This window comes from Lissotriton vulgaris, chromosome 4_1 (genome assembly GCF_964263255.1).
Source record: "Lissotriton vulgaris chromosome 4_1, aLisVul1.2, whole genome shotgun sequence".
Classification (NCBI taxonomy): Eukaryota; Metazoa; Chordata; class Amphibia; order Caudata; family Salamandridae; genus Lissotriton; species Lissotriton vulgaris.
Window position 1 is genome coordinate 2,077,125,186 of NC_141691.1, and position 27,085 is coordinate 2,077,152,270.

Consider the following 27,085-nt stretch of genomic DNA (forward strand, 5'->3'; position numbering starts at 1 on the left):
ACAGTACCAAGCTTCATGACGCGTCCAACTGCTCCGTCAATGCGGGGTCCCCTTGTCGAGACACCGAGCCAGAATGCGTGCTGCGCCCAGACCTCGATCGCCTCCGATGACGCTGCTGACTCCTGAGCCCCTCGGGGGCCCTCCCACTCGAAGGGGAGTCCGATTCTTCCCCCTGGGCCATGTTGACTCGGATTTTCACTGTTTCATCTGCCCAGTGGAACACCTCCTCCGGAGTATCGAAGAACAGTGTACGGGATTTGTAGATAACACGAAGCCGCACCCGATAGAGCAAGGCGTACTGAAGCTTGAGGCTGCTAAGGCGAGCCTTGGCAGGCAGGAAGGATTGGCGCTGCTGCTGCACTAACCACGGGTAATCCAGGAAGATGAGGATAGTTGCGTTGTTGCACGTGAGAGAGGCCTTCACTCGCGCCTGCAGCAGGATGACGTCTCGATCAGAGTAATTCAGAAACTTGGCAATAATCTGGGGGTTTTAGTGCCGAGACGCCCACGGGCCATTGTTCGCGCTTTAGAAATATTATTAATAAATAATAAGAACCCGATGGGCCCTTTCCACCACAAAGCAGCGTGATAGCGTGTCCGGGGGAAGCCAGCCCTCCAGCCACTGGGCCAGAAAGTGCTCCACATTGTCCCCTTCACAGCCCTCCGGAAATCCCACGAAGCAAAGGTTATTCCGTCAGGCCCATCCTTCGGCATCCTCAACCCTCATGGCCAGGCCCTTTTTTATCTTCTCCATGGCCGCCACCTTCTTTTTCAAAACGGACACGTCATCCTCCACCTCATATATTCGGGTCTCCGCGCCGGTGATCCGCTCCACCACGTTCCTCAGGTCCCGGCGGAGCAGCGTGACATCAGCCCCGACAGCCCCAATCTTGTCGTGCAGCATATCCCTGGACTGCGTTATAGCCGCCAACAAGGCCGCATTGTCCGGCGCGGTGGTCTGCAAACCCCTGCTGCCGCCAGCCCCCTGGCCCGCCTCAGTAAATGTATCCAGGGTCCCCTGCTTAGTGTGGCTACCTCCAGTATGGCCCCGCATCATCGTGTCAATGCAGGTCGCCCCGGGCAATATGCCACCCCTCTCCAATGTCTGCCATCGCAAGCGCGGCCAAGAGCGGTGCCACCTGCAGGAAAGTCCAGCACGAGGGGGGCCCAAAGGCAACAGATAACTCAGCCCCTGCGTCCGCAGTCGCAGGCCACAGGCCCCCCGTGCTTCCACAGAGTTCGGTAGGTCAGGCACAGCCAGCCCAAGCAACAGCTCCGACAAGCCACCGGCACACGCACCACTGCACCGGATCCTGAGGTCCACCAGCCTCTCACCGGGGCCCGATCTAGCCCCCAAGCTCAGCAGTCACAGGGAAGTGCTATAGTCCATGGGACCTGATGCAGGAAGGAGAGGGAGGGGGGGCCTTTCCCTTGCACCCCACCGCTCCTTATGTGCCCCCTCCACTTACCGCAGCACCCGGGACCCCCACGGGGCTCACCACGCCACCACCGCCATCTCTGTCAAGAAGCACAGGTCACCAAACTGCAGAGTCCCGGGCCCCCTCCTCGCACCAGGCCCACGAAGGAGTATCAAGTAGCGCAAGATGGCGCCGCTCCCGCAACATCCCTCAGAGAAGGGCTGCACTCGGTCTTTACAGGCGCCCTCCCGCCGTCACCAGCTCTTCAGCAGCAATATTGCCCCCTCACCACTCAGGATACCTGGCGCGATCGGCCCCGGGCAGCAGGACAAACCACGCCCAGTCCGGGTCCACTGCGCAGCCCCGCGGGAGCCGGCAAGTGTGTGTCCCAGGCCGGCGTTATGAAAATGTAGGTCCCGACTTCAGGCCCTGCCGGACTCCACAGGCCGCCTTCTATCACCTGGGCTGCCTGGCGGTACCCGGTCTGTCCGCACACATCCACCGCCACCGGACGATGCCCCCAGATCGGGGGAGACCACAGGAGTCGTCCGCGCCCACTTCAGATGCTCAGGGCCAGGATTATGGTGTAGGACGGCTGGTTGGAGCTCACGCTCCACACGACCACCATCTTTGCCGGTCAAGCCACGCCCCACAAATAAGTAGTCTTGAGCCACAAGGTGTGCGTTTGTTTCATGCAGTGCTGATCTCTAACATGGAAGGGCTATTTTTTGGTGCTTGCCTTATGTTTTACATGCCATCTCTGATGTTGCTTAAGTATGTGCACCAACCCAAAGTGTTTCCCACATTCAGTACAAGGGTTGAGTTTCTCCAAAGTATGGATCACCTGATGTCTACTCAAGCCGGTGCTCTGACTGAAGCTTTTCCCACATTGTTTGCACTTGTACAGTTTTCTGCCAGTATGGATCCTTTGATGAGCTATTAATGACCATCTGCAAGTGAAGCTCTTCCCACAAACAGTACAATTGTGCAGTTTCTCCCCATATGGATCCTCTGATGAACTAACAAACTCGATTTTTAAGTGAAACCTTTGCTGCATTGTCTACACTGCAAAAACAACAGTTGATGGATAGAATGCAGATCAATGTCAAAAATTCACCCCAGTACATTTTTTAGCTCACCATGCCATTTCAGTTTGAATCCAGCCATATGCAAATCAGTCTTGACCCTGTGCCCCCTGGGAACAGTCCAGCCCGAACTGCCAAGCCAGGTCCTCCCTGGACTTGGAACAAGCATCCTTGGACCTGTTTCCCCAAAACCGGTCCAAGGATGCTTGTTCTAAGTCCAGGGAGGACCTGGCTTGGCAGTTCGGGCTGGACTGTTCCCATGGGGTTGGGGCTTTCAGCTCTCATCAGCCAGGATAGCTTGATTCCAGTGGCATGGAGAGCATGAGACTCACGTCTGAGCATACCCGTCCCACTCGGGGTGACAAATGCAAAAACAACAGTTGATGAACAAAATGCAGAACAATGTCATACATTCACTTCAGTACAGCGTGTTCTCTACACTGGTACGGTTTCTCCGCTTTATGGAGTCCCCGATGATAGACCAAATGTGAGCTGCGAGAGGAGCTTTTTTCCCACTCATTGCACTGGTAGGGTTTCTCCCCAGAATGAATCCTCTGATGGACTAGCAGGTCAGACGTGTGAAGGAAGCTTTTCCCGCATTCCGTATGCTGGTACAGTTTCTCAACATTATGGACCCTCTAATGCCCTTCGAGATCAGCTCTCCTAGCAACCCCTTTGTCACACTTTGTACACTGGTGCAGCTTTTCCCCAGAGTGGACCAGATGATGTGTTAACAAAACTGTGCTATTGATTAACCTTTTCCCACATTCAGTACACTAGTACAGTTTCTCTCCGGTATGTATTCTCCTATGATATAGCAGATATGAGCTTTGAGCAAAGCTTTTCCCACATTCCTTACACTGATATGGTTTTTCCCTTGTATGGACCCTCTGATGTGCTATTAGAGACCACCTTCGAGCGAAGTTCTTCCTACAATTAATACACTGGTGGGGTTTTTCCCCAGTATGGATCTTCTGATGAACTAACAGATTTGACTTCTGAGTGAAACTTTCCCCACATTCTGCACAGTTGTATGGTTTCTCCTCACTATGGATTCTCTAATAATAGCCCACATGCGCCTTTCGAGAGAACCTTTTCTCACATTAAGTACACTGGTATGGTTTCTCTCCAGTATGAATTCTATGATGTTGTAACAGATGTGGCCTCAGGGTAAAGGCTTTTCCACATTCGGGACATTGGTATGGTTTCTGCCCAGAATGGATTCTCTGATGCTTGCATAGTTTGGGCTTCTCAGGGAAGCTTTTCCCACATTCCGTACAGTAGTATGGTTTCTCACCTGTATGGAGCCATTGATACTTGCACAGTTGTGACCGCTGGCTGAAGCTTTTTTCACACTCCAGACACTGCAGCAAGTTCTCCATAGATCAGCTCATCTGATGTGTGAGCCCAATACTTGACAAAGTCTTTGAAAGGTCTGTATGCAAGTAGCACTTCTCCAATATAAGGGATCTCTGATGGATATATACATTTTATCTAAGAATAAAACCTTTCTGATATTGCTTACACATGAAGAGATTGTCTTCTGCATTGGGCACCGTTGCAAAGTTTACCGGTGTGGCGCTGCTGCACCCTTTCTTCCTGTGAATGAAAGACAAATACTTGTAAGGGTATGAGCAAAGTGGAGAGGTGTTGAAACCAACTACAGTAAGAGGTTCTTGCGATGCGAGTGTGTTGCAGCAGAGTACAAGTACATTATTGTATGATTTTTCAAAGTATATGCACATTACAAAATGACACTTAATACACATCGTTTAAAATCTCACTTAATTATAATCAATTACCACAAACATTGTGATCAAAGGTTGTGTTTTCAGAGCATGGATAACCCTATACATATGCATACCAGAGTTGGTACTAACGGCAGGAACGTGGTTATATATTGTTGGTCAGTTAGTCAGGGCTTGTTCTCCTTTACTCACCAGGATGCCGTTGCAGAGGTCCCCTCTGCTTGGGGTACTCCTGGTCTTTTGATCTTTTTTTTTGGGAGCACAGTGGGAATTTGAATTACTAGCACACAAGGATGTCAAGTGACCCTTGAAAAGGGAACCAATTTTATTCAAACAGGGTCTCTGAGTCAAAAGACAAATATTTCAAAGTGACAGCCAATGTTTATGTGTTGCACAGCACATTTGAGAGGGCAATTATGTCAATTTTTGAGCTAGAGAATTACCCCCAAAAAAGTTTTTTAAAAAGTTCAGGTTTTCCGGCAACTAATCCCAGAATGTAGACAGAACACTAAAGCTTTGTGAACAATTTGAAAATTCTGAAAATGTTAATAAACTGTGCGTGAGACACCACTGACAATGTACCTCATTTTTTACTTGTGTGTCGGGTTATACTATTTCTAGAGACACATTTTTCCTGCAGCCTTACAGCCTGCTGAATTGGTCTGTTAATTATACAGTTGCTCAATTTACTGATCGTTCTGTAGTAAACATCCGTTGAAGAACCAGTGCTACCCTTGTTCTCATTTCTTCCTCAGTATGCCATCTGCAACCTGAGGCTGTCAGCTACTTTTATGAGATTCACAATGTGTTTTAAAAATGCAAAATGTTGCATTCTATATAAAATTGTATGGCCTCATTTACACTGTGCTGGTTTGAAATTCAATTTTTTTTAAACTGAAAATAGAATTTTTTTGTGCATCGTGCTGTACGGTTTTGTAAGATTTGTGATGGAAATTGCTGAATTGATTTTAGAGGATTCAACAGACCCTATACGTATTTGATGGCTGTGATTCTTAAGAAACAATGGGAACCCCTTAAAGGCAACTGCTGAACTTTCTACTTTATCACAGAGCCTTTTTACCAGGAATGACTTGGCCTAGTGTGGTTATCACACTGCCCTCTGCTGCATCAAGCACGGCAGATCAATAGAACACAATCCCACAGCCCCCTCAAGGCATTCTGCATCATGTCCTCTACACTGTCAAACCCTTGGAGCTTTCTCTCCTGAGGGACCTTGGGGGTTGTGGAGGATGTGGTGAGGGTGGGGTAGTGGGTGAGGCACCTGCTGAGTTCAGAGACATGCTCAAGCTATGGTGCAGCAAGAAAACTAGGGTGCAAAGGCATAAGGTGTTGTAGAAAGAGCGAGAATGGATAGCCATCCATGTGGGTATCTTTTTGAGTTCTGGTATTATGTAAGTTGGAAGAGCTTGGTTGTTAGAACTCTCCAGAATTCAAGATGGCTGCCGATTTTTCTTAGTTTAGCAGGAATCGATTTCCAAAGATAAACAATCGTAATTGATAAGGAACCTCTGCCAGTACACGTCTTTTGGAAGGAAGGGATTGTCAAGAATGAGACTAAATTATCTTGATCCACTTTGGCAGAAGGTACAGAGTTTTTGCTGTGAAACAGTTGGCACGGAAGAGTGATAGGAACAGTGCATGTTGCTCCAAAATTAATGCATCCACCTCCAGGCAGCAAGCAGAATACGTAAAGCACTGGTGAAATGTCAGTCGGTATATATAGATTTAAGGAGTGCTCCTGCAGCTGCATTCTGGATTGTCAGATGTTTTTGAAAAGATATGGGCTCCAAGGTATACACTGCTGGCATAGTCTAGATGGGAAAGTTAAATGGCAATGGTGGATTGTTTCCTTTGAAGGAAACCGAAGTAAGGGAAATTCAGTGCAAGGATCTCATAATGTAAAAGGAGCAGCTGGCAATGTGACTACCTTGTACCACAAGAGGCAGGTGGGTAAACCCCACAATTCACCTCCAGATTCCTCACTTAGTTTGAATAGTTTAGTATTAAACAAAATTATTTTTCCAGGTGGTGGGCAGATGACAGTAGGTCCATGTCCACCACAATAGTAGGGCAATTCTCGAAGTGCTCAGCTCGGAGTGCTTTGTTAGCATTCAGTGGTAACCTGCTTGGAAGCAGATATGATGGCAGTTCAAGCTTTAGTGTAATTTGGGTACAATCGACAGAATGTAGCCATTGAGGCTGAAAGAGGCAATGATTTGATTTGATTTGTGATTTATAAAGCGTGGGATTGCCCATGGGCGTCTTGGCGCTGAGTAGACGTAGGAGACCAGCTATCTTCCATTTAAGATGTTACAAGCCTGCAGTGAACAACCAGGTTTGTATCTCCTTTCTAAAGGTGAATAATGAAGGGCTGTTTTTAATTGTCGTTGGGAGAATATTCTATGTCCTAGCTGTGTGTAGCAGAAAGCTCCTCCCTCACCACCGGACCTGCTTAAATCTAGGCACCTGAATCAGGTTTTGCTGGCTGGATCTCAAGGACCTGGAAGGCTCATACCATTTCAGATGGTCTTTCAGGAACTGACAACCTATTCCATGGAGGGCTTTATTTGTCAAACACAAGGATTTGAATTTTACTTTCCAATTGGGAGCCAGTGGAGAGCTCTCAGCCTATGCGCTATTGGTTCATACTTAGGGATGTCCAGCATCAGCCTGGCTGCTGCATTTTGTAAACGTTATAATGTTGCCAACTGCTTGACCTGGATCCCAGCATATAACGCGTTTTCGAAGTCCAGCCTAGATAGAGCCAATGCCGTTACCACTGTTTTGCAAAACACCTGGGGAATAAACTGTAAATGTTTCCTGATCATTTTAAGAATGTACCAGATGGAGGAGGTTAATTTGTTAGTTTGTGCCTCGTATGTAACTTAGCGACCAGGAGTACTCCTAGGTTTCTAACCTAGTTAACTGGGGATGGACGTTGGCCCAGGCTGTCAGGCCATCATTCCTGAGACCAAGTTTGCATGTCCGTCCCCAGCAGCATGACTTCGCTTTTGTCCCCATTTAATTTCAAGCAGTTACCCTGCATCCACTGGAAAATTTGTTCCATGCATTTCTTAAATCTATCGGCCATATCTTTGATGTTATTTGTAATTGACACCACGATTTGTGTTTCGTCAGCGTAAGAGACTGGGATAAAGCCACAGTCCCTTATTATTGCCACCAGGGGTGCCACGTATAAGTTGAATAGGGTGGGGTTTAGCGACGGCCCCTGGGGGACACCGCAAGGAGAGCTGAAAGATTTGGATTTTGCCTCTCCCTGCTCCACTGTGCAAGTCCTGTTGACAGCTAGGAGGCTATCAGAGTTCGAACTAACGTATGCACTCCCGCTTCACTAAGACAACAGAGTAGAATATTGTGGTTTCCCATGTCAAAGGCCGTCGAGAGATCCAAAAAGATCAAGGCGGCCTTTCCTCCGGCATCCAGTATATTCCTGTGTACCTCCGTGGCCATCAACTGGGCTGTTTCTGTACCATGTCCTTCTCGGAAGCCAAATTGTGAGTGGTCAAGGACATGTGCCTCTTTGAGAAATTGGGACAGCTGCCTGTTCAATAGTTTCTCCAAAACCTTGGCAGCAAAAGGTATTCTTGCGATGGGTCTATAGTTGCCCAGTTCTTGTGGTCTAGGGTGGGTTTCTTTAAGAGCGGCAGTACTGACAAGTTTTCCATGCCTCAGGGAAGTGGCTGGTTTTAATTATTTCAGTGAAGAGCAGCCCTAATTGCTCACTCAGTAGTTCAGGAAAAAGGTGCGTTACCTTAGGTGGACAAGGATCGGATGAGCCACCCGACTTCGTTAGCCTAACTGCCTGAAGAATCTGTTTGGTAGAAGGTGGTTGACATTGGAATAAGTGGCCACTTATAGGTGGTAAGAGGCGATCATTCACTTCCCTGTTTAGTTGTCTAAAAGCAGGATTAACTGTACTTTTGAAGGACTCATAAACCCTACCAACTTTGCCTACGAAGAACTGGCCCAGGTCATTGCAGAACTCTGTACTAATTTCAACGTGTGCAGAGTTGTCACTTTTTGATAATTTTTAGACACATCGCGGAAAACCTTCCTAGCCACAGCGTCATTTTGGCAGCAGATCCGACCCTCTTTCCCTTCACTTTTTTTTGACAGCGTCGCCTAGGAGGCTTCCCTGAAGTAACTTCGCTGCAGAAGGGGTCTGTGAACAGCTAACTTGCAGGGCTGCGAGCAGGCGGAGGCGCAGGACTACCTGTCCCAGGAGCGCCCGCCCGCCCTGATTGAATCCACCTGGGCAGCTCTCCCTGCAGGCTCCGCCCCTCCACACTCTGACACTATAAACTCTCCAGTCTAGCCCCACTGCGCGGGAGCGACCGGGAGAAGCCCGGGACAAGGGCGGGCCCTCTGTGGCCCTCAGAGGCCCGAGGAGGCTGGGCTGGGCCAGAACCCCTGCCCGAACATTGTACTGCCCTGGACTATTGGTGTAAGTGTTCGGGGGCTATTTTATTGTTGAACATTATGTCTGCTGAAACCCTAACCCTGGAGCCTGTTGGCCCCGAGAAACCTGTGAGTTTGATTAACGGGAAATTAGATAATTATTTTAAGAAATCGGTTATGGATACCCCTACCACCCCTACCCTTGCTGAACGCCGGGCTGAGCGTCGACGCTCGGTAGAGAGTCTAAAAAACAGAGTATTATCCGATTCACCTGTTCTGATTAGTTCTACTTTGGAGGGTGGTTTAATTGAGAATGTTTGCACTCTCACCCAGGACAGCGTTCCATTAATATTTAGAGAGGGTACACCCACAATTGATATAGAACCCCAGGACATTACCAATACCACACTTAATCCAACTAACTCCAGCATAAACAAAAACATAGTTCAACCAAGGCACTAATAACCCCCACCCCTAGGCAAATTAAATCAACAAGAAATAGGGTAAAGAAAGTTACACCTACTAAATTGTATGGCCCCCCACCTAATAAAAAGAGGCGGAAAAAGTCCGACCTACCAAAAAGGAAAATTAATCATGCTGATTTTGGTGTTAAAAACGATGCCAGTATAGGGGGAGAGCCGGAATCAGCTATCGATAAAGGAAAGATAGTTACATCACCTATACATTCTTGCCCTACCCCCAAATTAGTACAGCTCAGCTCTATACCTGATAACTCTCATGCCGTCGTGACACCACAGGAATCCTCAAATGGCGTCCTAATTGATAGTATAGAGTCATAATACGGACCTATACTCTGGCCATTGTAGAAAGACTTAACAAAATGGACGACAGGCTGGGGAAGATAGAGCGTGAACTGGGTAGCAAGTTAGCAATTACCAAGGTACCGTCTAATCCTGTCCTACAAACTCCCACTATACCAACCCCTTCAAGTACACCAGTCTTAATCCCCACACCTGCCCCTGTTCATTCTGCAGGCATGCCACAATTACCACAAATTGTAAAAAAAATTATACCTAAAGCTAATCCTGCTTTACCAACTAGTTTACCCGCATTGCTCCCCGCTACAATGGTTACCAGTTCGGCAAAGAGCATAGGTCAAGCTCCTGGGAATCAGAAGAGGGACAGAGGGAATGGGCGACCCACACGGGGCAATTATAACAAGGGCCCCCTCCCAGAACTTCCACCGGAAGCAGTGCCTTTCGTGGTGGTACTTACTGGGGTGCTAGAGCTAGAGGCGAACAAACGCGAAGGTTTTGCCCAGTTGAAGAACAAAATAATGCATTGGTTGAGTATGTATAGACCCATTGCAAAAAACATCAATGGCGAAATCGTCCATGTTCGTCGTCTTTCCTGGCTGGGGGGAAGACCCAAAGACATCGAGGGCGATATAGTGGTCATTAATTTTAGAGACCAGAATGCTGTCCATTTTATACTTTCCTGGCCTTCCGAACATGACAGTAATCATATCATCCCTCGCCCTCTTACTTATTTTTACCCCCGCTCAGTGGTGTTTCCACCCCATCACCAATTCCTGTCAGCCCCTCCTCCCCCTCTACTGAGGCAAGTGTACCCAAACCCATACTGTCCACCTGTATGTAATAATGGTTTTATAACTAATGGTCATCATAACATAACAGTAGCTGACCCGCATGGGTGGAATATTGTGGCTCCAAGGCATAATTCTGCCACACACAGGAGAATGGACCATCTCAAACCCTTCACGCCCCTAGAGACCACCAACAGGTTTCACCTGTTTAGCGGCCTGGAGGACTGTGATTGAAGCCAACTAGTCACGGGGGAGGTGGGTGAAGGAACATGTGGAGATGTAGGGGAGGATGGGGGGTCTGTGTATGGTGGCGAGAGGCTCTATTATGGACAATCTGCCTAAGGGGCTTAATGCTTCCCGTCATCTTAGCTGTAACAAACCCACTATTGGGCAGACTCAATGTAACACGGATTCCTTTACTACGGGAGATGGTATCATAGCACCTGTAGACTTACCAATGTGGGGTAGCATTCCCCGGGTATCGGTTGAACACACGATCAGGAATGTAGCCCCTCCCCATATGAGCCTGATGCCCAATGAGGCTGTAATTTCAATGGAGAAAGGCTATAAGTTAGGGAGCTGGAATATTGCTGGGTGGAACAATAAGACGGATTGTTTAGGATGGTTAGAATTCCTAACCCAATTCGACATCCTATGTCTCCAGGAGACCTGGGCAGTCGAAGACGTCTACCTTGATGGGTTTGCTTCCTATAATTGTCAAGCACAGCCATCCAACAAGGGAAGAGCTAGCGGTGGGTTGGTGATATTGCTTTCTGTGAGTCTGCCGGTACAAGTAAAAACCCATGTGACTGTTGGTTTGCATTTGCAGCTGCTATGGCTGCAACACAGGGATGGGCGGAATGTTCTAATAATAAATCATTACCATAATGTTTTTATCCACTCAAACACTGTTATGGTTGAAGAACTTGATGCGGAGGTGGAGAGACTGTGTGGTCGTAGCAGAGTGCCTTTCGAAATTCTGTGGGGAGGCGATTTCAACATTCATATGTGCCCCTTTGCTGGCACGAGGGTGTGTGGGTACGGCGGGGAGGCTGGAGATGATCAGGCCCACTTTTTACATTCGGCCTATGGAGAATCTTTAAACACTCTCATGCTCAAATTGGATTTATGTATCATGTTACCTGGGGTAGACAGTGAGGGTAAATCGGTACCAACCTTTATTGGTAGGAACTGTGTGACGGTTATCGATTACCTCATCGTCTCTTCCAGTATTATGACTCTTTGTGCCCCCCCTGTAATAGTTGACCCAGCCCTTAGTGACCACAATTGTCTAACAATGTACCTCTCCTTGTGGGGGGATAAGTCAAAGGTGTCGCATGGTATCGTGACAGATGTTGTTCCACACAGATTAAATGGCCCTAGAATTAAATGGGGTAGGCATAATGAGGAACGCCTACTAAGCACCATAGTGTCAGCCTGTCTAGAGGAGGTAGAAAGCTGTCTTGAACCCGATATATGTAGTGCCGATATATTAGTTAGTTTTGACACCATTAATAAATATATCGTAAAAATTTTAACTGGTACAAAACCTAAAGGCACTAGGACCACTTGTGGTTGGTTCAACAAGGAATGCACTAAATCCCTACAAAAACTAAAAGCCGCCCTTAATTGCAAACCCAGGGATAAGGAAGCAGTAAGGGCTCTGAGGAGGGAATACACCACTCACCTGAAGGCTAGGAAACAGGAACTAAGAGAGGAGGCCTGGGATAAGTTGACCATGGCCGTGGATCTTAGGGATGCCAAGCTCTTTTGGTCCACGGTCAATAGTCCTTTTCTTCAAAAGGACGAAGCCCCGGTCCTGTCTGCCCAAGTGAGCGAAGAACAATGGGTTGCCCATTTTTCCAGCATTTTTAACCCCGATAGATTAGAGGCAGGGGGTGATAGGGATGCTGTGGTTGCCACCCCCCTACCTCTTAACATTACAGTCACCGAGGTGGATACTGCCATCCGGTGTAGTAAGGGGGGGAAGGCACCGGGTCCCGACGGGGTACCCGTTGATCTCTATAAAGCTGAGGTATCCCTTTGGAGTCCACTGCTGACCAAGGTGTTTAATGCAGCAGCAATGACCCAAGCCCCTCAGGCATGGGGGGAATCTATCATCATTCCTATTTATAAAAAAGGTGCAAGAGAAGAGGCAAAAAATGACCGCCCTATCTCGCTCCTTACTGCTTCCCTAAAAATCATGAGTAGGGTACTATTGAGCCGCTTGGAGGATTGGGTCGAAGAAAAGGGGATCCTTGCGGACTCCCAGTTTGGTTTCCGAAAGGGGCTAGGCACTATAGAACAGTGCATAAACCTGGACCTCATCATAGGCAAATATAAACGTGCTAAGCAAGGCTCGTTGTTTCTTTGCTTTGCCGACCTCTCCAGTGCATTCGACCTGGTAGACCATGGTCTTCTGTGGTCAACCCTACTGGATATGGGTGCCCCACGGGAAATCCTCTACTTTTTAGCCCAATTGTATAGGAACCTGTCGGCCAAGATCCGTTATGGGCAATCAGGAGAGTGTTCCCCTAATATTCTAATTGGTTCTGGTATTAGGCAGGGATGTGTCCTTGCCACTCTTCTTTTCTCCCTTTTTATTAACGCAATTGAGTCTGAACTACGTGCTGTCAATGCTGACGCACCGGCCGCCGACGGCATACCCATTCCGGTATTGCTTTACGCCGATGACGCGGTCTTACTCTCGAGAACCCCTCTTGGGTTGCAGAAACTCATGAACAAATTTGTGGATTTTATCAATGGGAGAACATTAAAAATTAACAATTCAAAAACTTTTATTATGGCCTGTGGCAAGAAAGTCAAAAATTTAAGACCTTTTACAGTTATGGACCAAACAATACAAGTGGTTGACAAATTTTGCTATTTAGGCATCACTTTTAATAGTGGGGGGATGTGGGCGTCAGAAATAACCAATGTAAGAGCTAAAATGGCCAAGTGTTCCTTTGGCATATTCAAGTTTGCAACTAAGTTAGGCTCTAGGCGGATACCCGACATGCTCGTCACAAATGTGTTGCCCTGGCACTCTATGGTTCAGGTGTATGGGGCCATTGTAACCATTATATCCTCCAGGTGGAGGAAAACAATTTTGTTAAAAAACTTTTATGCTTACCATCCTCTGCTTCAACCAAAGTAATCCATCAGGAGGTGGGTCTGGAACATCTTTCTGATTTGATCAACTTAAGACCACTCCTAGTATGGAGATCTATTTGGGTTAAGGAGCAGATGGGGTTTACAAGAAAGATCATTCTTGACTGTCTCCACTTGGATAAATGTTCCCGTATTCCCTGGCTCAACTATATTATCCAGGTATTTAAGGATGTCTTCAATCTTTCTGTGTGTGATAACCCATCGTGCGTTATAAACATCCCTAAGAAAGAGCTTAAACATGTATTCCTGAGAGCTGGCACTGTAAAGCGTAATGCTGCTACTTCTCAGTATTCTACACATGTTTTCTACGATAGGTACAATATGGAAGAACCGGGACTCGCAGGATACCTTAGAACGGTCACCATTCGTTCCCATCAATATGTATTGACAAGACTGCGGATGGGGGCTGTTCACTTGCTTGTTGCGTACCCACATATCAAGTCCCACACTGTTGCCCCCTGTCCATGTGACGGGATTACAAAGCAAAGTCCGGAGCACTTTTTATTGTTATGCCCTTTTTATCTTCATCCCCGTAAACTATATCTGAAACCACTCTTTAAAAAATACAATGTTCCCACAATTGAATCTGCTATGAGGCTCCTATTTGGACTTGATTCGCAGGACATTTGCTTTTTTTACCGCTGCATTCATTTTAAAGTCTGTTCACTTGAGGAATAATATGTCCCTTGATACATGATTATTTTAAACAAGTTGTACTTATATGTATTTTATCGATTTTTGTAAGCATGTACTTTTATGATTATTATCAACAAATGATCGAATAAAGTTTTTGAATTGAATTGAATTGATAATTTTTAGACTATGGAGAAGAGTTCTTTCCTCAAGTCTTTTGCATCCCCTATTTTTTGGGTAAAGTATTTACTTTTTTCTGCTATTATTCATTTCTTGTAGGTGGCCAGAGAGGATTTATAGTTCTCTTGTGGCCCAGACTCATAGTTCAACCTCCATTTTTCCCCATTTTATTCAGATTTGTTTTTGTGTTCTTAGCACATTTGTGAATCATGGTTGGGAGGCCGTTTTCCTCCTTGATGTATTCTTTTTGAGAGGAGCTGCTATTTTTATGGCAGCGTCGATCCAGCTTGAAATTTGGTTTGAGGCTATGTTACAATCTTTGTCAAGTTCCGGGATTGACTTTGTTAAATATTCATCGAGAATAGGGGGGTGATTTTTGACCAATTAGGAGAGAGAAGGTGCTTGCCAGATGGTGCAGCTATTGCAAATGATTTTCCAGTTTTTATAGCAAATATTATTAACTTATGGTCAGACCACGGTACTGGTACGATTTCTAGTAGTGAAATATTATTTATGGATGTGAAAATCCCATCGATCGTGTGGCCTGCATCGAGGGTGTTTTGCGTTACGATCTGTTTCATATATAGATTTGACAGTGCATCTGTCAGTGTTAAAAGACTGGTGTCAGTGCTCTTTTCCAGGTGCAAGTTGAAGTCACCCAGGACGGTAATGTCTGGGTTCTTCACACTTGACTCCAGCAAAGGGCTCAGCAGTTGTAAATCAGGAAGCCCTTTAATCGTATCATTGTTAGTAATATTTATTTGAAAGTGCAGCACCGCTCAATCGTAATTACCGTCCTCATTTAGGCCCTTGGTCCTTAGGACATTTCGATGGATAATGGCCAGGCCACCCCTCGTTTCCCCTTCCTGTCTGCCCTAATTATTGCGTACCTGTTGGAACCTAAATATGTCAGGTCACCTAAGGTAGCCTGGCCTAGGGTAAGGCAATATCAATAGAGGCACATGTGTAAAGGTTGCAAATCACCCCGCAGTAACCCAATGCAATATCACTAAAAAATGACGCTACACCAATGTTTGGAAAAATACGAGCTTGTTTATAAAAATATTCTTTGCTCTCTTGTCTTCAGAAATCACAGTTCAGTACATTACATTTACCCATGAAATTCTTAAGATTCTCAACGTTGCCAGATCATGTCATTAATCAGTTTCTCCACATAACAGCACATTACTTTAGTCTCCCAAGAGCAGTATTTAGGCTCCTCCAAACTTTACTAGACTTGACCTTTCGGAGGTGATGTTACATTTACCCCCCACTCCACCTTAGATTCCAGAAGAATTGGCGAGCCTTACTCACTTTAGTTGCTCTATGTAAGCTCCTCACTAGAGCTGTCAAAAGAAAGGGGGAGGGATTGATATATAGTAGTTTAATCACAGAAGGGGAACATCCTGTATTGAAAATTAAGTCTTAATAGATCCTTACAAGAAGCTTGATGGGCATTACCCAGTACCAGCCCAATCCTTGTTTGGCCAACCGGAAGTCTTTGTTCCTTTGAAGGAGACTCAATGGCCTCCAACTTCCCCCCTCACAACCTCCTTACTTCGTTTCTGTGTGTTGGGCCCCCGGGGGCCTGTGTTTCTGTCTCACAGGGGGGGAAGGAACCAATCTTCTCAGGCACTAGATGCAGTCCTTCGCCCCTCCTCCCCTGCTCAAGACCGCTCCTCCTCGTTGAAGCTTGAGTAGGGAAAAGGGACCCACCAACGGAGAAGCGCCAATGCACGCTTCCCGCCGCTTCCTCAGGGATCTCCTGTCAGCTGGTCTGCGACGTATCCCCCGCAGCGGTACTACCGCGCATGTGCGGGGGACTAGCGGATCAAGTCCGGAGTCTGCCCCGGCCGCCTGACGCTGGCAGTGGCTCTCCCACGGGCCTGCTCGCTCCTAGGCCCCTCCTTCCAGGGACGACTGAATCCACTTGGGGCATGCGCAATGGCGCCCGACTTCTGTACAACCAGCCCCCACCTTTTTCCTCAGATCAGCGGCGCCACCACAACAACGCGGCTGATGCCCCAGGGGTCCTGCTCACGGCGGAATCGGCGCTGCCCCTAGAAATCCGGCACCCCTCTTCTTCCTCTGTCTCACGAGTGGGAAAGGTGATTCACCGGCTGCACGTCCGGTCACCAGTAAGTGATCTCAGGGTCACAAGGGCAGTAGCCGGCTTCAACACCCGAGGCAAAGGGAAATAGAAATTGATCCTCACACGTATAAGTTCCCAGTTCTCTATCCTTAGCAGGGACCCACTAATAATCCTCCATACTGGACAGGAGCTAGGGATAGGGGGGGGCACTCAGTTCCGTTCTCACAGCAGGGATCTTTGCAGCTCCACAGTTAGTTGGAATTAACCCCTTCACCTACCTTGAGGCAACTCCCACTCTGTCCAGGGTCAGCAGGACGGAACTAACTCGGCTAGGACAACAGGAATGGGGGGGGTGGTGAACCCAGTCAGAGGGCAACCCTTTTAGAGCAGTCCACCCTTAAGGACCCTACCCCTTCCAGACCTCAGCCTTCACTCTAGCTCTTCCTCACTGGCAAGACAAAATGGCTGACCAGCATTCCGCCTTATATAGGCTGACCCTCAGAGGTCCCGAAGGGACCAGAAGGTTCTGGAATGCCCTACTCTATCCTATGGGACAGGTTCCAGGTATGTCAGTTATGACAGTTGGTAGCCACCATTTTGTGACTCCAAAGAAATTTCTGTCAGGAAAGGCCTCTAGGCCTGAGGTGAAAAACTATGAGGGCGAAAGAGCACCTATCCCCTAGACCAACACCTTGAAAAATCTAGTGGACACAAAAATAAATAAAGGCATGAGGGGCAAAAAGGGGACAAAATAAATAATCAATTAGAGGGACTACGCGAAAGGTCAGACAGGTCTAACACGCGTCCCCCCCCAGCTGAAAGTGGGGAGAGCTACCCAACCCCTTGGGAGTCCTCATCACTAAGGCGGAAATACCTAGAGAGACCGTCTGCATTGGCGTGGTCTACTCCAGGCCGATGTTCCACCCGGAAATCCATTCCCTGTAGGGAGATGGACCACCTCAACAGCTTGGGATTCTCCCCCTTCATCTGCATTAGCCAACGAAGGGGGCGGTGGTCAGTTTGAACCAGGAAGTGCGAGCCAAACAGGTATTGCCGCAGCTTCTTCAGAGCCCACACCACGCGAAAGCTTCCCTCTCAATTGCACTCCACTTCTGTTCCCGGGGAAGCAGTCTCCTGGATAGGAAGACTACAGGCTGATCCAGACCCTCTTCATTCAGTTGCGATAACACTGCCCCAATGCCATGTTCTGATGCATCTGTCTGGACAATGAACTCCTTGGAGAAGTCTGGGGCCCTCAGGACCGGTGCTGCACACATTGCCTGCTTCAATTTCTCAAAAGCTTGCTGACAAGCTTCCGTCCAAACTACCCGTCAATGTTGTTTCTTGGAGTTGAGCTCTGTGAGGGGCGCTACAATAGTACCATACCCTTTCACAAAGCGACGGTAGTAGCCTGTGAGGCCCAGGAAAGCTCGGACCTCAGTCTGTGTCTCGGGGGGTTCCCAGGCCATGATTGCCTCAATCTTCGCCTGCAGGGGCTGCACAGTCCCCCTACCCACCAAGTGTCCAAGGTACACAACCGCCCCCTGCCCAATCTGCATTTGCTGGCCTTGATTGTCAATCCAGCTTGTTTCAGGGCCTGGAGAACTGCTTGCAAATGTTGCAAATGGTCCTCCCAACTGCTACTGAAGACAGCAATGTCATCCAGGTAAGCAGCAGCGAAAACCCTCCATTCCAGAGAGGACCTGATTCACCAGCCGCTGAAATGTGGCAGGGGCATTTTTGAGCCCAAAGGGCATCACGCAAAATTGGAAGTGTCCCTCAGGCGTGGAGAAGGCTGACCTTTCCTTCGCTCCATCTGTCAAGGAGATCTGCCAGTACCCTGAAGTGAGGTCAAAGGTACTTAGGTATTGGGCAGCTCCTAGCCGGTCGATTAATTCATCCGCCCTAGGGATCGGATGAGCATCAGTCTTTGTAACTGAGTTCAGTCCCCGGTAATCCACACAGAACCTCAGTTCTGGCGTGGTGCCCGGTGGAGCGGCTTTTGGCACTAGCATCACCGGACTGGACCAAGGGCTGTTGGATGGTTCTATAACTCCTAGCTCTAGCATCTTGGCAACCTCTCCATGGATGCTAGCCTTCACCTTGTCGGACAGCCGGTAGGTCTTTGACTTCACTGGTGGGCTGTCCCCTGTGTCCACATCATGGGTACACAGGTGAGTCCTTCCTGGGACAAGGGAGAACAACGTAGAGTACTGCTCCAGTATCTGGCGGCAGTCCTCCCGCTGTTCAGGAGTTAGAGTAGGAGAGAGAATCACTCCCTCCACTGACCCATCCTTTTCCTGAGACGAGAACAAGTCCGGGGGAGGTTCGCTTTCCGCTTCCTCTCCCACATCAGTCACCATCATTAAGATGACCTCGGGCCTCTCATGGTGGGGTTTGAGTCGGTTGGCATGCAGCACCCGTAGGGGCTGTCGAGGGGTCTTAAGGTCCACCAAGTATGTGGCCTTACTCTTCTTTTCCAACACTTCAAATGGGCCTGTCCAGCGATCCTGGAGGGCACTAAGCTCTCCAGGCTCCATCACCCACACTTTCTGGCCAGGCTCCAATTCCACCTGGTGAGCATTGTGGTCATACCACTCTTTCATGATGGCCTGGCTGGCCTCCACGTTGTCAGAAGCTTGCTTCCACAACTTCGCCATTTGGCTCCGGAAGGCCAGCATGTAGCTCACCACATCCTGGGGGGGTTTCCTGGGAGACTTTTCCCAACCATCCTTCACCAGGCTGAGAGGACCGCGCACAGGGTGCCCATACAGAAGTTCAAAGGGGCTGAAGCCCACTCCCTTCTGTGGCACTTCCCTGTAGGAAAATAGCAAACAGGGTAGGAGGACGTCCCATTTCCTCCGCAGGCTTTCAGGCAGACTTCTGATCATGCCCTTCAAGGTTTTGTTGAACCTCTCGGCCAGTCCATTCGACTGGGGGTGATAAGAAGTGGTGAACCGGTAGCTCACTCCACACTCCTTCCACATTGCCCGCATGTATGCTGACATAAAGTTGGTCCCCCTGTCAGACACAACTTCTTTGGGGAAACCCACTCGGGTAAAGATCCCCATTAGGGCCCTAGCCACCACAGGTGCAGTGACAGTGCTCAGAGGAATTGCCTCTGGGTACCGTGTGGCATGATCCACCAGAACTAAGATAAACCTGTGACCAGCTGTTGTTGGTGGATCCAATGGCCCTACAATGTCGATGCCCACCCTTTCAAAGGGGGTGCTAACGAATGGAAGTGGTTCCAGGGGAGCTTTCAGCTTCACCCCTGTTTTCCCACTGGCCTGGCAGGATACACATGTCCGACAGTAGGTGTTGGACGCCACTTTCATCTGAGGCCAGTAAAAGTGGAGGACAAGCCGAGCAAAGGTCTTGTCCTGACCTAAGTGTCCTGCCAAGGGTATAGCATGAGCCAATTCCAGCAGAAAGGCTTGGTATTGTTGCAGGACTACCAAGGCCCTTGATGAACCAGGTAAGGGTACCTTGTGTTCACTGTAGAGGAGTCCATCCTCCCAGTTAATGTGGTAGTGTCCCGTAACGTCACCTGCTGCCTGGGCGTGAGCCTGTCGCCTCAGTCCCTCAAGGGTAGGGCACTCCCTCTGCCCCTTACAGAATTCCTCTCTGGTAGGCCCTCCCTCCACATGCCACTCAGCAGGGATGGGTAGGTCCTCCAGAGAGACTACTTCCCCCTCCACGGACTCCTGGTCCACCACCGCAGGTGGCCGATCTGTCACATGGGGTGCGGAAGCCGAAGCAGGCTCTTCCTGTCTTCGGGTCTGTCCCTTTTTGGCAGCGGGTTGGGCCATTGTTCCAGGCTCCAACCCAGGTGAACTCCCTCTCCGGGCAGTCGCAGACCTTGTGCTCACACAGGCCTAGTCAGGTGTACCCAGCATCGCAGAGTGCGTCCGGTATTCCACCTCTCTCCAAGCATTGTGCTCCATATCATTCCCCAGCAGACAATCAACTGGCACGGCAGGGCTTACGGCAACTCGAAGTGAACCTGCAACCCCTTCCCACTCAAAGGGAAACTCAGCCACGGGATAGTGGCCCATTCTGCCGTCAGCCATCGCGGCGGGGTGGAGTACATGGGGAACCACCTGCTCTGGAGACACCAGTTGACTTCTCACCATAGTCATACTGGCTCCTGTATCTCTCAGAGCCTCCCCTCTCTGGCCATTGATGGTGACCCATTGCCCATACTGTGCAGTATTTGGGGGCACCTGGATCTTAGGAACCATCTCCCGTTCTCCCAGGGACACTAAGGTGACACCCGCCCACTCACCCCCTTATCTACGGGCAACTCCCCCCGAGCGCTACACTAGCCACTCCCGGTGGTTTTCCTCCGGTGGGAGGGGGTGGTCTCTTTGGGCATCTGACATCTCCCTTATAATGTCCAACACCACCACACTCGACACAGTGGAGAACCCTTGGCTGCTGGCTTTGGCCAGGATTAGGGTTTCTGGGCGGGTTAGCCTTAGGGGTGAAACCTGTTCCCTTCCCCTGGAATTGGTTTTGGGGACCTTTAGAGAACTCCCTCTTTTTATCTCCCCCCTCCTTCTTCTGAGGGGCGCCCTGTCCGACCTTTTGGGAATCCCCTCCAGTCCCCTTTGAGGACAACCCGGGTACTTGCCCAGATGTCCGCCTCCTCTGCAAGCTTCAGGGGATTGGTCAGCTTGCTGTCCACCAGGTGTTGGCGCAGCTCGGGAAAGCATTTCTCGAGGAGGTGCTCTTTCAAAAATAGATCATACAACCCCTCATAATCCTTCACCTCACTGCCCTTTACCCAGCCCTCCAATGCCTTTCTTGCGTAATCAAGGAAGTCCACCCAGTTCTGGGTGCTTAACTTGTGCTCCCCCTGAACTTCTGGCGATATTTCTCTGGGGTTAACCCAAACTTCCTGATCAAGGCTAGCTTCATGGTGGGGTAGTTGGTCTGCTCCTCTGGTTCCAGGGCCAGCAAGGTGTCCCTACCAGTAGGAGGCATGTACTTGTACAAACCGCAAGTCAAAAGGAGAATCCCTGGAGTCAGCTTGTTTACCACCCACCTGTCTCGCCAGGGGGAAGGACCTATAGTCCACTAAATATCAGGAAATATGTAAGGATTTCCACAAAGAAATAAAATCGTTCACAATCTAATTTTATTAAAAACCAATATCTGAGCAATAAAATACACAACAAATTAATACAAGACAGTTTAAAATCCAAGGGATGTTCCTTGAAATGAACATAGACACTTGAAGACAATGTACAAAATTAAAAAAAGTTTTTCACAACTAGAATAAACATATATGCAACATTTCAGCAATTAATAGACATAAAACAAAACAATATACTTTGACAAACCCCTCGTGTTACTGTGGCTCCCGAATGTCTTTGCCACTCAATGTTAATAGATCCACAGGCCTAAAACAGCTTAATTTAAGTAAACACTAGTGATAATGTTGGATATCCTTCTAGAGTTTACCAGGCCCTGATTGGATTCTTTATGTCAGAAAACATGCGTCGACGCGTTTCGGTGCAGTACATTTGATTCTGTGGCACCTTCCTCAGGACTTCTCTTGTTGGGGTTTCAAGGGGCGGTTAATTACACCATATCTGTGAATGTATAGGAAGAAAGGTACGGAGTCATTTATCATACAGGGTACCAGCTTCATTTCATTAGGCGTACTATGGCTATGGCTACTATGAAGGTGCCACAGAATCAAATGTACTGCACCGAAACGCGTCAACGCATGTTTTCTGACATAAAGAATCCAATCAGGGCCTGGTAAACTCTAGAAGGATATCCAACATTATCACTAGTGTTTACTTAAATTAAGCTGTTTTAGGCCTGTGGATCTATTAACATTGAGTGGCAAAGACATTCGGGAGCCACAGTAACACGAGGGGTTTGTCAAAGTATATTGTTTTGTTTTATGTCTATTAATTGCTGAAATGTTGCATATATGTTTATTCTAGTTGTGAAAAACTTTTTTTAATTTTGTACATTGTCTTCAAGTGTCTATGTTCATTTCAAGGAACATCCCTTGGATTTTAAACTGTCTTGTATTAATTTGTTGTGTATTTTATTGCTCAGATATTGGTTTTTAATAAAATTAGATTGTGAACGATTTTATTTCTTTGTGGAAATCCTTACATATTTCCTGATATTTAGTGGACTATAGGTCCTTCCCCCTGGCGAGACAGGTGGGTGGTAAACAAGCTGACTCCAGGGATTCCCCTTTTGACTTGCTGTCTTCTTACCCTGTTCCCTGGTGAAAGTGGGGTACCCTCTCTTTTGAAACTTGTACAAACCGCCCCCCCCAGTGCTTCTCCTGCACCCCATGGGCTCTTAGGGAGACCTCATAGGCAGCCAACCATTTGGCTATGTCATCCCCCTGACTATAGCTAGCAATGAAGTCTTTAGGCAAATAGGGTCTGGACTCCCTGGCGGTTTCTCTGAATTCGCTGCCACCATTCATAACAGGAGAGGACCCCCGTTGCAGGGTCTGGAGTTCTAACTCTTTCAACCTGAACTCATGAGCCATCCTCCGCTCTTCCTTCTCCTGCTCCAGCTTAGCCAACTCCCATTTTAATTGTCTCATTTCCCTCCTGTCAGTGAGCTCTGCTTCGGTCAAGCTTCTCCCGGAGACACTACTGCCCCTCCTAGAGTAGGACACTGGTCCTGGGAGTAGGTTTTCCCCCTCTGAGTGGAATAACCCATCTATCTCCACAACCGTGTCCCAGTCTGTACCTTCATCCTCCTCCTTCCCTTCTTTGTGTGCTTCCACCCAAGCCCTTAGACTGGTCTGGAGTTCCCCCTTCTTGGCACCACGCTTAAAAACACCCCCATTTGTTGGCAGAAATCTTTTAGTTGGGCCACAGAGTAAGTTTCCAGCTCTTCCAGCGCAAATTCCATTTTGCAACAGGCAATTCAAGGCTACACACACAAGGAAAGTTGAGTTGCAAGGGCAACCTGAAGCTACCTCCACCCCATCACCAGGAACAAATTTGGAAAAACAAAAGTAAAAATTAGGAGGGCCGCTAGGAGAAAACTCCTGGTGTAGGTTAGTGGATTACACTCAATTACTACAGAGTAGTTGCAACCACAGTCAAGATCCCACCGCTAGACACCAACTTGTTGGAACCTAAATATGTCAGGTCACCTAAGGTAGCCTGGCCTAGGTTAAGGCAATATCAATAGAGGCACATGTGTAAAGGTTGCAAATCACCCCGCAGTAACCCAATGCAATATCACTCAAAAATGACGCTACACCAATCTTTGGAAAAATACGAGCCTGTTTATAAAAATATTCTTTGCTCTCTTCTCTTCAGAAATCACAGTTCAGTACATTACATTTACCCATGAAATTCTTAAGATTCTCAACGTTGCCAGATCATGTCATTAATCAGTTTCTCCACATAACAGCACATTACTTTAGTCTCCCAAGAGCAGTATTTAGGCTCCTCCAAACTTTACTAGACTTGACCTTTCGGAGGTGATGTTACATTTACCCCCCACTCCACCTTAGATTCCAGAAGAATTGGCGAGCCTTACTCACTATAGTTGCTCTATGTAAGCTCCTCACTAGAGCTGTCAAAAGAAAGGGGGAGGGATTGATATATAGTAGTCTGATCACAGAAGGGGAACATCCTGTATTGAAAATTAAGCCTTAATAGATCCTTACAAGAAGCTTGATGGGCATTACCCAGTACCAGCCCAATCCTTGTTTGGCCAACCGGAAGTCTTTGTTCCTTTGAAGGAGACTCAATGGCCTCCAACTTCCCCCCTCACAACCTCCTTACTTCGTTTCTGTGTGTTGGGCCCCCGGGGGCCTGTGTTTCTGTCTCACAGGGGGGGAAGGAACCAATCATCCCAGGCACTTGATGCAGTCCTTCGCCCCTCCTCCCCTGCTCAAGACCGCTCCTCCTCGTTGAAGCTTGAGTAGGGAAAAGGGACCCACCAACGGAGAAGCGCCGATGCACGCTTCCCGCCGCTTCCTCAGGGATCTCCTGTCAGCCGGTCTGCGACGTATCCCCCGCAGCGGTACTACCGCGCATGTGCGGGGGACTAGCGGATCAAGTCCGGAGTCTGTCCCGGCCGCCTGACGCTGGCAGTGGCTCTCCCACGGGCCTGCTCGCTCCTAGGCCCCTCCTTCCAGGGACGACTGAATCCACTTGGGGCATGCGCAATGGCGCCCGACTTCTGTACAACCAGCCCCCACCTTTTTCCTCAGATCAGCGGCGCCGCCACAACAACGCGGCTGATGCCCCAGGGGTCCTGCTCATGGCGGAATCGGCGCTGCCCCTAGACATCCGGCACCCCTCTTCTTCCTCTGTCTCACGAGTGGGAAAGGTGATTCACCGGCTGCACGTCCGGTCACCAGTAAGTGATCTCAGACTCACAAGGGCAGTAGCCGGCTTCAACACCCAAGGCAAAGGGAAATAGAAATTGATCCTCACACGTATAAGTTCCCAGTTCTCTATCCTTAGCAGGGACCCACTAATCCTCCATACTGGACAGGAGCTGGGGATAGGGGGGGGGGGGCACTCAGTTCCGTTCACACAGCAGCTCCACAGTTAGTTGGAATTAACCCCTTCACCTATCTTGAGGCAACTCCCACTCTGTCCAGGGTCAGCAGGACGGAACTAACTCGGCTAGGACAACAGGAATGGGGGGGTGGTGAACCCAGTCAGAGGGCAACCCTTTTAGAGCAGTCCACCCTTAAGGACCCTACCCCTTCCAGACCTCAGCCTTCACTCTAGCTGTTCCTCACTGGCAAGACAAAATGGCTGACCAGCATTCCGCCTTATATAGGCTGACCCTTAGAGGTCCAGAAGGGACCAGAAGGTTCTGGAATGCCCTACTCTATCCTATGGGACAGGTTCCAGGTATGTCAGTTATGACAGTTGGTAGCCACCATTTTGTGACTCCAAAGAAATTCCTGTCAGGAAAGGCCTCTAGGCCTGAGGTGAAAAACTATGAGGGCGAAAGAGCACCTATCCCCTAGACCAACACCTTGAAAAATCTAGTGGACACAAAAATAAATAAAGGGATGAGGGGCAAAAAGGGGACAAAATAAATAATCAATTGGAGGGACTACGCAAAAGGTCAGACAGGTCTAACAGTACCCTTCCGGAATAGCTAATGCTAGGTCTATATTGGAAGCCTCGTCTGCCCACGTCTCAGTGATGAGAAGAATATCAAGGGTTTGGGTTTCTATAAGTTCTGCTGTTTCGGAATTATGCTTGACTAGTAACTGTGTGTTAATTAGCCCCGCCCTGAAGATCTTGGGAAGCAAACTGTTGGTCTGAATGCCTCGGGTGTTCGGCCTTTCACTCAGGGCGGGATTCAAGGATAGGTTGTAACTTGGGCATGATTTAGTGTCTAGCAGCCTTGGTAGTTTAGGGCAGGTTAATTTAGGTCTAAGGTCAAGTAGCTCTTTGCTTGATAATCGGATACTAGTTCGATCTGTCTTGAAAGGAGTAGGGATTGTGGCCCTGGGCCCGGTCCAGGTGCGGACGGGGGCAGACGGGGGCAGACGGGCTTGCCTTTGGCGCGCCTTCGTACTTCCGCCTTCGACCTGACATAGCCTCAAGAAGAGTCTGGGCGTCGGTCGACTAGACCGCTCTACGCCCGCAGCGCCAAAATTGCCCTCTGCAGGAAGTGAGTCAGCTCTAGCCCATCTACACCCTCCGTTCAAAGGGCACTTGCCGTGACGGACTGGGGTGTTAGGGCAGAGCTAACAGGACTTGCGGGGCAGAATGTGCAAAGTGCTAAGCAGCAGGTAAAGATTTTAAAAATAAAATGTTTCCTTGAAATACATTTAAAAATAGAGTCACTGTGGCAGTAGGTGGTGTTGCAGCATTTCACTTTAAATGAGCAGCGTAGTAAACGGCTCAGGTACCTTTTAAAGATTAGAGGGAAGATGGAGAAAGGGTGTCTGCTATGATGAGTGATCTGTCGGAGGAAGGAGGCAATCCAGAGTAGGGCAATGGCCTCTACTCCTATGCTGGAGTCTCTGAACCGATTGAAGGTGACAAGCAGCACCAAAAGGAGGTAAAAGGTCCAGTAACACAAGTGCCCTAAGTGTTGGAATCAACTGTAGTCTTAATACCATCATGTGACCATCATTGCACAATCAGGTCAAAATCCCATTTAGCAGTTAGGAAAAAAGAAAACAAAATTCTTTTCAATCAATTGGCAAACAAAAATTAAAAAAGCAATGGGAGGAAAGCCTAAATTATTGTGTCATTGAGAATTGCTCAGGCCTCATTCCAATCCCCCATTTTTAGATATTCTCCAGACACAGGCCAGCTATAGTAGCACAGATTGCAAAGATAGATTGACTGTAATGCGGCCTGAGTAATGATCAGTGACTGAGATCAATTTTAGTATCCCACCGAACACCTTTAGTTGTGCTGGTGTGGCACCATATGTGCACCAACATAGGTCCCATTCTCAGTGAGTCACAGGGTTGAAACTGCACCTAGATGATGGGACCAAAATTGCCGTAGCTGGTCGGTGGCTGCTCATTTTTCTGTCTGGCCTGGCAGTTCAGGATGGAATATTCTTATTGGAGCAGAATCAAGACTGATTTACACATGGCCGGGCTCTGTCCAGAGTGGCATCGTGGATGAAAAAACACTGAGTCTGCTAGGTAACAGTCTATATGTTAAGGAGCGGTTGAAGATACTCTGAGCGAGATGGCTGCTGATTGATTAGTGAAGATGTCTTTGAATCTATGCCGGGCATAGTTCTCCTGG

General features: G+C 48.4%; 1 pseudogene; it reads right to left on the minus strand.

The window, feature by feature from the left end:
- Nucleotides 1–2,055: 2,055 nt before the first annotated feature.
- Nucleotides 2,056–3,885, minus strand: LOC147725060 (uncharacterized; annotated as a pseudogene).
- Between the last annotated feature and the right edge of the window lie 23,200 nt (nt 3,886–27,085).